At 47.4% G+C, this 10,460-nt stretch overlaps 1 long non-coding RNA gene across 1 annotated transcript; it reads left to right on the top strand.

Annotated features, from left to right (window-relative positions):
- The first annotated feature begins 262 nt into the window (after nucleotides 1-262).
- LOC110124282 (uncharacterized) lies at nucleotides 263-3,358 on the top strand. The gene is made up of 4 exons (XR_002309738.2): nucleotides 263-354; nucleotides 1,111-1,240; nucleotides 1,686-1,823; nucleotides 3,268-3,358. It is a non-coding gene; the product is annotated as an uncharacterized lncRNA (long non-coding RNA).
- Nucleotides 3,359-10,460: the final 7,102 nt, after the last annotated feature.

Below are 10,460 nucleotides of genomic sequence, written 5' to 3'. Positions count from 1 at the left end.
GAGGCCCTAGCCCAGCTCCGAGAGGCTGGCAGCTGGATCTCGAGTGGGTGGGTGAGCGCGGGGGCTGTGAGCGTGTCCCGGGCAGGGCGCCTTTGGGCCTTGCATGAATTCAGTCCCTCCGCATGACTGCCCGTGAGGGAGGCTGGCAACCAAGAGTCTTGGCACAGGGAACCAGGGTCGGGCTCACAGGGACTGGCTCCCACCAGGTGTTCTAGTGGATTCCACCTGAGTCAGGACGGCTGGTGTTCCAGAACCCGGGAACCCGGGCTCCCAGGACACTGCAAGAGGTCCTCATTGTGAAAGTCTGCCGGACGGGAAAAACTCGCTCATTTTCCCGATGATGTTACACCAGATGTAGGTGCATTGTGCTCTGAGCAAAATGATCCTTTCTGTCAGACAGGGACTTGCTAGCTGATAGAGGAAGCCGCCTTCCCTCCTAGATTTTCCCTGTCGCGGGCTCAGCCTTATAGTCCGGCCCTTCCCCATAATTTGGAAGAACAGCAGTAACGATGACAACCAAAGCCAGTTGTATCCACAGGGAGAGTCCTAGGAGGTGCACTATAATTATCTAAATTAGACTCCGAGGGGGACTCGAGGTTTACAACCCCGTGTTCTCTGCCACAGAAAGCACTGCTGCTAATGTCTCTTTTTGCTGAGGGTGTGGCTTTCAGTAAAGTGCCTCATGGCCAACTTCAGGTGATTCCCAGAACTGTGCTGTTTGCCAAAAGCTACACAGAGAGTTCATTGTATCTCAGGGTGGTGGCTTTTGGGAGGGCTACTTCTAGAAGCTTCCGAGAGTTGCCATGATTCGTGAAGTAAAGTTTAGGCTTTCTCCCACATCACGTTCCCGTCAAGAAGTGTATAGTTCTTGCACTTTCTTACCTCTTAATCACTGCAACTTTCCCATGGGGTGTATGTGTGTGTCCCACTTACTGGTGTGCATATGTGCTAAGCTGCTTCAATTGTGTCCAACTCTTCGTGACCCCATGGACTGTAGCCCCCAACTTCTCTGTCCCTGGGACTACCCAGGCAAGAATACTGGAGTGGATTGCCACTCCCTTCTCCAGAGTAAAGTGACTTTTAAAAATGGCTTTTATGTTCCGTCACAAGAGTTGCCGCTACCTTATGACCAGAGGAGACCTAGGACACCGAGGGCAACTGGGCAGCCTCACCAGCTAAGTGCCTCCCTCCTGCTTCTAATGCTTCCTCATTCCAGATCAGCATCTCAGCAGAATTACAGGTAACAGCCAGAAACAAGGGTTGAATTTGGGTGTCATGGTCGGGCAGGCTTGCGTCTAAATCTAGGCTTTGCCTCGCTGCTTGTGCAGCTATATGTGCATGACCTAACCACTGATCAGTAAATTCTCTGCAGCACAAAGGACTTGGGCAAATGCCACAGCTAGGAAACTTCAGCCCAGCTTCCATCTGCATTAGATCGCCTTAAGGTGACCCCTGCCCTGGAACTGAATTCTTGCTTAAGAAAGTGCAATGTTGTCATTGCAAAATCCACATTGTCCCAACCCACTCTTTCAAACCATTTCCAGTAATTCTCCAGTCATCCCCTTCTGTAATTGCTCATTTTCCCTGTAACCCACCTAGTTCCTTCTTTCTTTTCATTTCCCATACCCCTTTTTCTGACTCCCTCTCTGGTCTCCATTTAAAAACCTCAATTATCTTTGTTTCAGCTGGAGCTGACCTGTTTATGGTGGAGTCTCTCTCCTCTATGCAGAAGTCTGAATAAAATCTGTCGTGCCATCGGTAAGACATGTCCAGCCCCATTTTTCTTTGACGAGACTCAGCTTCCTGACTTGGAAAATGGAGATGTGAGTCTTCTTCTGGATGTTACTCTATGATTATGACGATACTCAGTAACAGGTTGTGGGCCATCTGGACTGTCTCCTAAAATAGAAACCACACTTGTTAAATGTGCAAATGTTGATGGTGTACTGAATAGGAGGAAGACTCCCAGCTACTCAAAAGCAAAAGCAACAGTTGAAAGTGAAACCCTGTATCTCAGATTGGGACTCAAATCCACATGGACTTGAACCCAGCCTAAACCCACAGTGCCTGGTTTCAGGACCTAATGAAGCTCAGGTTCTTGATGTCTCATTGCAGAAAGAATTCAGTGAGAGACAAAGTGATAGGTAAGAAGCGGGTTTATTTATTTGAAGAGAAACACTCCACAGACAGAGTGTGGACCATCTCAGAGGGTGAGTCTGGCTGCCTCAGAATGTGGTGTGGTTAGTTTTTAAGGGCTGGGTAATTTCATGGGTGAACGAGTGAGAGGATTATTCCAGCTATTTTGGGGAAGGGGTGGAGATTTCCAGGACCTGGGCTACTGCCCACTTTTTGGTCTTTTGATGGTACCTTGGAACTGTCACAGGACCTCTGAGAGTATCATTTAGCTTGCTGATAGAGGATCAAGGTCTAATCAAAGTTGAATTGCCTGCCATCTTGGACGCATTGATTCTAATTGGTTTATATTATATCCTTGGCTATGTCGTTCTTTCAAAAGTTGGGCCCTGCCACCTTTCCTCCTGTTTCAGAAGCATCTTCATATTTGCCTGCTGAGAAGGAGAAAGTGGGTCTGTTAAAGTGTGGACAGTGTATGCAAGACAGACCAGCAGAAGCGGGATGGGACGGAAGTGGGGCTAACGTAGCCTAAAAGAGGTGGGAATGTTCAGGATTAGGCTGGAAAGGGTCCTGTATGAGAGAACAAGTGTTTGGATTTCACTTTGTAGCCAGCAGGAGAGTTGAAACTGTTGTAGCCGTGGGTTCAGGGAAACCAACTCAGGACGATGCAGATAGTGGAGTGCAGTTTATTACACCGGCGGGTCCAAGGCAGGGTCTCCTCTTAGCCAAGGACCCTGACTGGTTTTTGTGAAAACCTTATATACCCTAAGCGTATGCCCACCTCCCCACCTCCTTTCCCACCTCCCACACCCACCTCTTTACATGCTCAAACCCACCTCCCCACATTTTCTGAAACTAGTCTGAACAAAGGAAAAGAAAGATACAATCAAAGTTAACCCATGATTCGTATGTCTTAAACCCATGATTCATATGCCTTAAGCCTAAGGAGTTAACAGTGGACAATTATCAATAGGCCTGTGGTCATACCCCTTTAAGCATAATAGAATTTATGATTCTATTTGGTTACACAGATAATTACGGTATTTTTTTTTAGGTGGTGGAGAGTCTAGGTGTGAGCCCTGGGGCCCTTCCACCCAGGGGTCTGATTTTCCAGTTTGTATGTCATTTCCATAGACACTGGGCATAGAGCTCAAAGTCCACAGTCCGGCCCAACATGGAGTCCTGCTTTCTAGATGGAACCTGTTCTGTCCGTTTCCTCCTTCAAAACTACAAGGTGAGTTTTGCTGGATATTTGGTGTAAGGCTGGGGGGTGTGGGGACCAGGTGTGGGGGTGGTGAGGAAGACCTAGTGGAAAGTGCAAACCGCAAGGCAGAAAAGAGATGAATCTGGTTACCTTCAAATGACAGATTACATCAAGTCACCATGGACAAAGTTAATAGATGACAGAATGGGAGAGGATAAATCTAGGCTATGCAAGGAATCCTCAAATCAGCATGAAGAAATTAGCAACTCTTAACAAAATGGGGAGAGGATATGAACAGATAATTGTCAGGAGAAGGATCCCCCCATCTCAAGTAATAAACACATCAGGAGGTGCTTCATATCATTAGAAACCAGTTAGATGAAAATTAAACAACAATAAGATATCCCTTTATGTCTGTTAGACTATATCTATATATCTTTTAGGAAGCTGGATAATGCCATGTGTGGTGGGATGGGAAATATAGGTGCCTTCCCCACTGCTGGGAGGAAGTTGGATTGGAGAACCAGTTAACTGAGTATGCACATACCTTAGAAGCTGGTTCGTAGCTGTAGCTGGAGGTTTGAACAAAGATGTTCACTGCAGTTATCTGTCATGGTAGAGGGTTGTCCCTCAAGCTAGAAAACCAGGCTGGCAAAGTGCTATGGGTGCAGGTTAAGTTCAACATCCAAATAGTGGAAGCAGATCCCATATACGACAGCAACATAGAACACAGATCTTAACATAATGAGAACTCTATGCTTCATTTAGGAAGCAAATGAAACATTAAACCATGCCACTAGCATAAATAAAAAGTATATGCATGCAAATATATACAGCATTTAAGGAATATGTATAAAACGCTGTAAGTTAAACAGGACAGAATAACTGCCTGTAGGCAGGGAGGAGGTAAATGGTAGTGAGGAATGGAGCTGAAAGGGAATAAATAATGAGTAGAGGCTTTCAAGGGTCGGTGATCACACTCCATGGGCTGAGAAGTGAGGTCATTTCAGCACACCTGAGATTAAAACAAGCAAGCAAAAATGACCACCATCTTGAGAAAAAGGATTTCCTTTTATTTGTGTATGTGCTTTAATGGGCCTTGGCAGGATGCCACACATGCTTAAATAATTAATAGTTTTAATAATAACCTCCTATCATGTTTATCGGCCTCACAGTGGCTCAGACGGTAAAGCGTCTGTCTGCAATGCCCTTCAGAGCTCTTGCTCATAGGTGGACCCATTTGAGTGTTGTGTGTGTGTGTGCGTGAATGCTAAGTCACTTCAGTCATATCCGACTCTTTGCGACCCTCTGGACCATAGCCTTGTAGCCTGCCAAGCTCCTCTGTCCACGGGATTCTCCAGGCAAGAATACTGGAGTGGGTTGCCATGGCCTCCTCCAGGGTATCTTCCTAACTTAGGGATAGAACCTGCGTCTCCTGGGGCTCCTGCATCACAGGCGGATTTTTTGCCACTGAACTACTGGGGAAGCCCTTGAGTGTTATGACAACTATATAAATATAGTCGAACCATAGAGATATTTTTGGAAAATGAAAAGATAGAGCCTCGGATGGGTAAAGTGACTTGCCCTGAGTCACACAGCTGGGGAGTGGCAACATTGTGAGCCAGACCTGAGACTCGGGTCCCCCGAGCGTGGACTCAGGTTCCAGGGAGTATCACTGCACCAAATGGGAAATCTTTGCTTCTTTGAGGAAATGAGAATGGAAAATGTCACTTGGCTGGAATTTTTTTTCTGTTTCCACTGCTTTTCTTTTCACTTAGATTTTTTTGTTTGTTTGTTTTGGTTATTGCCGGTGGAGAAATTTTCTTATTCATTGGATATCCCAAATCTGTGGTTGTTACCTTGCTAATATGCTATAGTGGGTTTAGCAGAACCACTAGAAGATATTTTAAATTTATAAGCATCTTTATTTTTTTAATTTAAAAATAATTTATACTGTGGTGAAACCCTCCTTTATCCTACCATCCAGAGATTGGTTACCACTTTTAAGAGTTTAAATGAAATTCTCCTACATTTTTTTCCCCCTAAGAAATTGAAAGTTGACTCTCCTGCAAGGAGGAAAAGAAATGAAATCTGCAATTGGGTTAGAATCTTGGTGACAGTAATTCAGAGGAGCTGGGTCCAGCTTAGGCATGTTGGAACATGTGCCTCCTGAAGCCGGAGATTCAGAAATTGTTGACTTTTTGCCTTCACAAAGGAAATTTACATTTTTAGATGCAGCTGTGCTCTAAGGACGGAAGTTGAATTCCCTGGAGGGTAAGGCTCTGAATATCTCAGACACATGTGAAGTCAGAACAGTTGTGAATTTGCCTGAAGAGAATTCCAGACTTCAGGCTTGTTACAAATTTAGCTCAGCCTCTAAGAAGCATTCCCACTTAAGAGCGATTCCTGGTTGTAGAATTTGGTTCCCTGTGGAGTTTCCCAAGTGTAGTTAAGTAGGCACTGTGGTTTTTAGACAGTGGGACAACAGATTTGCTCAAGATCTCCTCTGTTTTTATGATTTGAGGATTGGTAACTTACGTGGTATTATGGATATCAGTTGGTTTTGAATTTTACCTGCTAAGCATGCACATCCTTTTGTTTCTGGTGAAAAAAAAAAAAAGATGAAAGTGTTAGTTGCTCAGTTGTGTCTGACTCTTTGGGACCCCATGGACTGTAGCCCGCCAGGCTCCTCTGTCCATGGAATTCTCCAGGCAAGAATACTGGAGTGGGTTGCCATTTGTTGTTTCTGGTATTTGTACCCAGTTTTTTTTTTTCTGGTTTCTCACCTGTATTGGGTTGAATGGTCTCCTTCCACTTGGAAATGTAACTCCTGCTCAGAAAAAATGACTTTATGTGGCAACTGGGTCTTTGTAGGTCATGTGAAGACACAGAAAAACATGGGGCAGAGAACAGAATGAATACAGCAAAACTGAGTGCCTCTAAAGCCTGGTTCTTCTACTAAATTTATCCTCTCTATCCAAGGGCTTCCCTGGTGGCTCAGAAGGTCAAGAATCTGCCTGCAATGCGGGAGACCTGGATTCAATCCCTGGGTTGGGAAGATCCCCTGGAGAAGGAAATGGCAACCCACTCCAGTATTCTTGACTGGAGAATCCCATGGACGGAGGAGCCTGGTAGGCTACAGTCCATGTGGTCACAAAGAGTCAGACATGATTGAGCAACTTCAATTTCACTTTCTCTATCCAAAACTTTATTCCCTTTCTTGTCCCATAGCTGTTCCCCTCAAAATGGCAGAGAATCAAAGAAAAGAGGAGATTGAAAATGAGCAGAACCCTGCAGGGGCCTCTTGGTTACAAAAGTCTCTCTGTATTCCCCGTTTCTCGTTTGTAGAAAAAGACTCCAGTTTCCTAGTCCTTCCCTGAATTCCAAAGAGCAGGCTTATGCAGTTACTAAGTAGGGAAGCGAGGGAATGCAAAGGAGAAGGAGAGGCAGTCGAACAAGACAAGTAATGACAATAGATCAGGGTCCCAGTTCTCCTTAAGGGACATGCATGACAATCTGACGGATGGCCCTGAGTTATTCTTCAGGATCTAAGACCCCCTCCTGCCAAGTGGAGGAAACAGTGACAACTAAGCAGAAGCCTGGAGACCCCAGACTGGTTGGAACCAGCAGGTTGATGATTTGAGGTTCCTGGAACACACCCTGTGCCCTCATCACCAACTAATCAGGAGAAAGGCATGCATCCTGTCGCCTTCACTCCAAATACAGTCTTTCAAAATGCTTTCCTGCAAACCATCAGGGAGTTTGAGTCTTTTGAGCCTAAGCTGCCCTTATTCCTTGCTTGGTGCCTGCAATAAACACTGCACTTTCTTTTCTTTTTTTGTTTATTTTGATGTGGACCTGTCACTTCTGTTTGACGTTTTGTTTTTTTGGCTGTGAGGCACGAGGGATCTAGCTCCCGTAGGTTCCTGGGCAGGGACTGGACCCATATCTCCTGTAATGGAAGGTAATGTCTTAACCACTGGACCACCAGGGAAAGGCCAATGCTGTAGTTTTGTTCACCATAACCCGGCGTCCGGAAACTGGCTTTGCTGCATGGCGGGTGAGCAGACTCCAAGTTTGGTCCAGTACCAACAGTTCCAAGTGAAAGAACCCCAGGGACTGCTGGTGACCATCAGCAGCCAGGAGAGAGGCTAAAACAGTCTCCCTCACAGCCTCCAGAGGAAACCAACCCCGTGGACACCTTTATTTTGGTCTTCCAGCCTCCAGAGTTGTGAGAGAATAAATTTCTATTGTCTGTGCCACCCATTTTGTGGTACGGTGTTATGACAGCCTTAGCAAACCAATACATCACTCTTCTGCTCTGTCAAAGTGATTGGGTGGCCTGCCTCCAGCGCAACGTGTCACACAGGACTGAGCAGGTTGTAGCAATTTACTCAGGGACGGGTACATCACTCAATCTGTCAGTAAGAGTCACCTCTGGGGCTTTTTCTGGATTGTTCAGGAAAGAGGATCTCTTTTTAGGCCAGGTCTGTCAACCTGGAGCTGCTAGAGATAGTTTTTGTCACCAAATGCTGAGAGCCAGCCCAAGAATGAAGCCGATACAAAGGAAAGAGGTGGAGAGACAAGTTCCTGACCATATTGTGTGGACACCGCAATCCAGCTATGCCTGAACCCCACTGGACTTTTCAGTTTAAGTTAGTGTTAGTCGCTCAGTTGTGTCTGATTCTTTGCGACCCCCTGGACTGTAGCCCACCAGACTCCTCTGTCCATGGGATTCTCCAGGCAAGAATCCTGGAGCGGGTTGCCATTTCCTTCTCCAGGGGATCTTCCCAATCCAGGGATCAAACCCAGATCTCTGCATTGCAGGCAGATTCTTGATCTTCTGAGCCACTAGGGAAGCTCTTCAGTTAAAGAACATGTGATATCCTTTTAAGCCTGTTGGAACTGGGGTTCATGTCACCTATGATCAAAGGATTCTGACTATAATAGTCATTTAGAGATATGCATTCATGCTCATGGTCTTGAATGATTTCCCAAGAAACCCCAAACAGTTTGTAGTTCCATTTTCTCTGGAAGATAGGAAAATGATAAACTAACATAGGAAACTAACACAGGAAGGAAACTAACATTTATTGAATACCTCCTACGTAATAAGCCCCGTGCTGGTATCTTAAAGATTTTTAAACTCATTAACAAAACCTTCCTAAGTTTTGGTGCCCGTAAGTTACAGAGGCATTCCTGAGACCCAGAGAGCCATTCAAATCCACTTGATTCTGAAACTCCTGCTGTCACATGGCTCCTTGGAACTAATGATGTAACTGAGCCTCAGACTCTCCTCAGACACCCTTACAGAGTCTGTAACTTGCTCTGTGGAAGGCACAGCCTGGCCTTGAGCTCCACTCGCTCACTCAGGAGCTTAGTGACCTATTGCCCTGGGGAGTCAGTGATTATTATTTCATCTTGCAATCAAGGAAACAGGGGCTCCCAGAGTTAAATACCTTTCTCAAAGTCGTGCAGTCAACAATGGCCTGGGAAGTCTCTGAAACTAGTTGTGCTGAGTCCTTGTTATTCAGAGTGTGGTCCAAGGACCAGCAGCCCAAGAATCACCTGGGAGCTCATCAGAAATGCAGAATCTGAGACTTCCCTGCTGTTCTAGGGGTTAAGACTCTGCCTTGCAATGGAGGCGACACGGGTTCGATCCCTGGTTGGGGAACAAGGATCCCACATGCCGCTGGGCAATCAAGCCCATGCACCATGGCTGCTGAAGCCCATGCTCTGCAACAAGAGAGACCTGGGCACCTCAAGAAGAAGCCCCAAACCCAGGCATCATAACTAGAGAGAAGCCTCCAAGTGCTGCAACTAGAGAAGGCCCGTGCACCCCAACAAAGACTCAGGACGGCTCCCCCTCAATTTGTTTTTTTAAAGCAGAATCTCAGTACCACCCAGAAACACAGGAGCAGACTGTGTTAGAATGTGATCTCTCTCCTACTGCCCTGTGTGACCATTATAATTCAGAGCTCAGAAGTCTCCACGGCGGCCCCACAGGTGGGGACATTCGCAGGCTGCGTGCCCAGCTGAGCCACATACCCGGGCCTGTATCGTCACCACCCGGGCCCAGCTGGAGGGCCAGCTGCTTCCTCCACCAGGGATTAGGCCCGAAGAGCTTCCCATAGCGGCTCCCCGGATTCTTTGCTAAGCCGCTCTGGGAACAAAGGGCCTGCGGAAGGTCCGTGGTACTTTTGGAAGGGAGGGGATAAGAGTGGGCGCCGCACCTGTCACGAGAAACGTGGGAACAGCCCCGTGCCAGGAGAGGCGGGCGGGAACGCTCCAACACGGCTACCGTGCGTCCATGCACCCTGCGTCAGGAGCTGCTGCAGCTTACTGATGTCTGGGGCTCTGCCCTTCATCTCGGCAGCTGGCATCGTGCCACCTGGAGGGGCATTGGTGCAGTCAGTGCTGGGACAGACCGGGGGACCCAGGTTAGAGCCCTGGCGTGACTCACACAGCCCAGGGGTCAGCCCCGGGGTCACAGCCAGGCCCCAGGCTCCGGTTTCCTGCTTCTACTCAGAGATAGTCTCTGATGGCACAGAGCGGCCTACGCAGAAGAGGGGTCCTTCCCTGATTGTCAACGTTTTTAGGGACAATGGGCAGGGTCAGCTCATTTTATTAAAGAACTCTGGGATCCATTCCTAACAAGCCTTCAGGGGCAGCAGCTGCAGGTCTAGGGGCCGCACTTGGAGAAGGAGGGGAGAAATCGCTCACCTCTGGGCACTTGCTTGTCCAACTTGGGAGACGGTAGTGTCTGCAGGGGGCGTCACATCCAGTCGTCGTAAATGACCAGTGGAGCTCTCCTGGCCTAAAGCCCGGGTTCTCAGCACTGCTTGTACTTTGGGACCATCTGGGGAGTTTTAGAGGGCTTCTCAGTGGTCAAGAATCCACCTGTCAATGCAGGAGATGCAGGTTTGAGCCCTGGGTTGGGAAGATCCCTTAGAGAAGGGAATGGCAACCCACTGCAGTATTCTTGCCTGGGAAGTCCCATGGACAGGAGTCAGCCGGACTACAGTCCATGGGGTCGCAAAGAATTGGACAGAACTGAGTAACCCGGCAACTGAACATGCAAACGGGGGAACTTTAGAAACTATCAAGGCTGGGCTTCCTCCTC

Source organism: Odocoileus virginianus, chromosome 16 (assembly GCF_023699985.2).
Source record: "Odocoileus virginianus isolate 20LAN1187 ecotype Illinois chromosome 16, Ovbor_1.2, whole genome shotgun sequence".
Classification (NCBI taxonomy): Eukaryota; Metazoa; Chordata; class Mammalia; order Artiodactyla; family Cervidae; genus Odocoileus; species Odocoileus virginianus.
The sequence above is the reverse complement of the archived record's forward strand: the minus strand, read 5'-3'. Positions and strand labels throughout refer to the sequence as shown.